Here is a 4539-nt window from a genome sequence, read left to right as displayed (position 1 = left end):
TGCAGAAAACCATGTGTAACTGACAGAGGTACCAAATGGACGGGGATGGACCCAAGGTGTGATCACAGCACTGTTATATACACTGATGATGAAGCACTCTACCAACACTACAGAGCATCTATCCCTGCAACTCCTCAAGAAAAAACACCAAGAAGTTCAGACACTTCTGAAAATGGAGCAAGTGGAGGCAAATCTGTAAAAGTCAGTGCAAAAAAGCCAGGAAGAAAACTAGAGCCCATTTGTAATGAATCTGAAAGCACTGAACAAAGTGATATAAGAAGAAAAGTTAAATCAGCAGAAAAAAATAAATACACAGCATGAAACCATTCCAACTATGAGATCTTCAGAACATTCAGGGAAATCGCCTGAATTGGCTACTGCTAAAGAGAGGACTCCTAAGTGACCAGACCTGTGTCGTCAAAGAGACTCTTGCAACAGAAAATCAGCCAGAAACTCAGAATAAAGGGAAGCTGTCTCATGGCAAAAAGAAGAAATCAAGAAGTGAAGCCATAGACCCCGATCTTTCTGACAATATGCATATTTGGTGTCTAGAAGGAAGGAAAATCAGTGACATCATGGAGTTGGATACTGTTTTGTCTGCATTTGAGAAAATCTTCTTAGAATATAAACAAAAAATAGAAGGAAACTATCAACAAATTTCATTTTAATATTAAAGAACTCATCAAAACACTTAAAGAGGGACCAGCAGTTAGCATAATGGCTATGTCGGTGGACTCCCATGTAGTCAACCGCGGTTTGAGTCCCAGACCTGGTGGCTTAAACTCACACTGGGTGCGTATGCATATGTGCCCAAGATCCCAAGAGAAGAATGGAGGAGAAGGGACTATGGCGTGGCCATTCCCCCTAGGGGGTGATTTCTCACTTTCTGTCTCTCTGTCTCTCTCTGTCTTTCTGGCGAGCACACGTGCCCTATAGCAAAAAACAAAAGAGCTAAAAAACAAAGCAAAAAAACACTTAAAGAAGTCCAGATGTTGAAAAATATGAAAATAAAGAGTGCTAAGATTATTTTAGATATTGCAAAGAAAAGGCAGAGTTTGATTGAAGTCCAGGGTGAACTGTTCTGGTTAGAACCACAACTGAAACAACTACCAACAAAGTATGATGAACTCAAGGACAGAAAATCATCCCTTAGTAATGTTGTGCATTTCTTATCTAGTTTAAAACAGCTTTATCAAGATTATTCAGATGTTCAAGAAGAAGAACCAAATGTAAAGGAAATGTATGATTCATCCAGCCTTCCAGCACTGTTACTAATTTGTTTGTTTTTTGTTTGTTTATTTATTTATTTTAAAGTATTATTTATTTTCTTTTATTTATTTTCATTTGACCAGAGAGAGACACAGAGAGAGACAGAGAGAGAGGGAAACTGAGAAAATGAGCCACCAGATCTGGGACTCAAACTGTGGTAGGCCATGTGGGAGTGTCCAACACCTTAACCACCACGCCACCTGCTGGTCCCCCTAGCATTGTTATTTAAAGCAAGAACTCTCTTGGGAGCTGAAAACCATCTGCAAAGTATCAATCATCAATTAGAGAACCTTCTTGACCAAGAATGAGAAAGCCAGTCTACTAAAATATGCCTGTGTAAGATGAGTGTCATTCTACTCAGTTACCTTCTGAAATGGTATTTCTATAAATAAAATTCTTTTTTTAGGGGGGAAAAAGATAAACAAGATTGACACACCATTAGCTAGACTAATTAAGAAAAAGAAAGAAAGGAACCAGATAAATTTGCGATGAATCAGGCAACATTACAACAGACATAACAGAAATACAAAACATCATTAGAGGATACTATGAGTGACTATATGCCAGCAAAGAAGAAAACCTGAGTGACATGGACAAATTCCTGGACATATAATCTACCAAGATTGACTCAGGAGGACATCAAAAGCCTGAACAGACACGTAACAAGCAATGAGACTGAATCAGTAATAACCTTCCAACAAAGAAAAATCCAGGTCCTGATGGATTCTACTCAAACTGTTTCTAGAGATCTAAAAGGAAGGGACTCTTCCAAATTCATTCTATGAAACCTCCATTACCCTCATTCCCAAAACAGATAAGAATACAACAAAAAAGGAAAACTACAGACCTGTATATCTGATGAATATAGATGCAAAAATTCTCAACAAAGTACTTGCTAACTGTATTCAACAGCATATAAAAAAAGGTTATTCATCACAACCAGGTAAGGTAGGCTTTATTCCAGGGATGCAAGGGTGGTTCAACATATGCAAAACCATAAATGTAATGCACCATATTAACAGAAAGAAAGATAAAAACCATATGATCATTTCAATCAATGCAGAAAGAGCATTTGACAAAATACAACATCTTTTCATGATTAGAAGCTCAGTAAAATTGGCATAGAAGGATTGTTTTTCCGCATAAGAAAAGACATTTACAAAAAACCTATAGCTAACATTATACTGAATGGGGAAAAGCTGAAAGCTTTTCCACTAAAAAACTGGTACAAGACAAGGCTGCCCACTTTCTCTATTTAATGTAGTACTGGAAGTCCTAGCCATACAATCAGACAAGAGAAGGAATTAAAAGGCATTCCAATAGCGAAATTATCCATTTGCGGATGACATGATTGTTTACATAGAAGACTCAATAGTATCCACGAGAAAACTTCTTGAAGTGGCAGGATACAAAACTAACTTACAAAAATCTATAGCACTTCTATATACAAACAACAAGCAGACAGAGACCGAACTGAAGAAAGTTATCCCATTTATTATAGCCACAAGAAGTATAAGATACTCAGGAATAAAACTATCAAAGAAAGTCAAAGACCTCTATAAGGAAAACAATGAAAAACTTAAAAAGGAAATCAATAAGGACACAAAAAAATGAAAGGACATCCCATGTTCCTAGATTGGCAGAATTCATATAATCAAAATGGCAATCCTACTCAAATTAATCTACATATTTAATGCAATCCCTATAAAATTACAAGAGACATTCTTCACAGTTCTAGAAAAGACAATCATAGAATTTGTCTGGAATCATAAAAGATCACGTATTCTGTGCAAGAAGAGTGGAGCAGGGAGCATCTCACTTCCTGATCCAATATATTACAAAGCTGTGATAATCAAAATAGCATAGTTTTGGCACAAAAACAGACATGAGGACCAATGGAACAGAGTAGAGACCCAGAAGTAAACCCTCAAACATACAGCCAACTGATCTTTGACAAAGGGTACCAGTCAATCCAGTGGGAAAAGGGAAACCTCTTTAGCAAATGGTGCTGGAAAAGCTGGGTATCCAACTGCAGAAAGATGAATCTGAACCCCTATCAGTCACCATTAATAAAAATCAACTCAAAGTGGATCAAAGACTGCAAATTATAAAACTACTGGTGGAAAACAATGGGGAAACTCTGGGAGACATTGGGGTAGGAAAAGACTTCTTAAGCAAGACCCCAGAAGCACAGGCAACAATCCCCAAAATAAGCAGGTGGGACTTCAGATTGAGAAGTTTCTGCACAGCAAAGGACACAGTGTGATCAGACCCTATTGAGGGTGCCTGCTTTTCTCTCTTGAAAAACAAACAAACAAAGAAAACATATAAAGGGGCCAGCAGGTGGCATGGTGGTTGAGGCAATGGACTCTCACATGGCTGACTATGGTTCTAGTCCTAGACCCAGTGGCTTTGAATTTACATGAAGCATGTTTACGTGTGTGCCCAATATCCCAAGAGGACAATGGAGAAGGGATTGTAGTGTGGCCCCCTTGCCTGGAGGGTGATTTCTCACTTTCCCTCTTTCTGTCAAGCACATGTACCTTATGGCAGAATAAATAAATAAATAAATAAACAAATTAAAAAAAAAAACAAAAAAACAAAAAGAGATGGCTGAAATAACACTCGGGTTTACAAGATAATCATGTGGGTATTTCTGCTAACTTTAAGTTCCTTAATATTTCTATTCATTCATTCATCACTCAACAAATATGCACTGATGCTTTAAAATAGGCCAACCATTAATTTCTAAAAACAGAAGGAAAACATGTCCCCTGCCTTTAAAGAATTCAGAGGAACTGTCCTAGTATGAAAGGGCTGAGATGGAGGCAGGATTTCCCAGAGGGTGCAGAACCCAGACTGGGAAGATGATGTGGATGAAGAAGGGTTGCCCCAAGCTGGATTGTGACAATCTAGCTAGTTCACAGAATCAAAAACAGCCAGGTGGGAACCAGCAGTTAGCGTAATGGCTATGTCGCTGGATTCCCACGTAGTCGAACACGGTTCGTGTCCCGGACCCGGTAGCTTAAAATTCACGCCGGGCACGTGTGCGTGCGTGCCCGCCCAAGATCCCGAGAGGAGAATGGAGGAGAAGAGATTGCGGCGTGACCATCCCCCCTGGGGGGTGATTTCTCTCTTGCTGTCTCTATGTCTCTCTCTGTCTGTCTGGCGAGCACACGCGCCCTATAGCAAAAATCTCTTGTTCACGCCCGGACCCGGTGGCTTAAAAAACTCACGCCGGGCGCGTGTGCATGCGTGCCCAAGATCCCG

General features: G+C 39.4%; 1 protein-coding gene and 1 pseudogene across 1 annotated transcript in view; one reads left to right on the top strand and one right to left on the bottom strand.

Moving 5' to 3' along the window:
• HTT (huntingtin) overlaps window positions 1-4539 on the bottom strand; it is a gene marked incomplete at its 5' end in the record, with an annotated part of 208048 nt that overhangs the window by 30822 nt on the left and 172687 nt on the right.
• On the top strand, window positions 46-1577 carry LOC102491178 (centromere protein U pseudogene; annotated as a pseudogene).

This window comes from Tupaia chinensis, unplaced genomic scaffold (assembly GCF_000334495.1).
Source record: "Tupaia chinensis unplaced genomic scaffold, TupChi_1.0 Scaffold000360_1, whole genome shotgun sequence".
Classification (NCBI taxonomy): Eukaryota; Metazoa; Chordata; class Mammalia; order Scandentia; family Tupaiidae; genus Tupaia; species Tupaia belangeri.
This window is presented reverse-complemented; position numbering and strand designations above follow the sequence as displayed.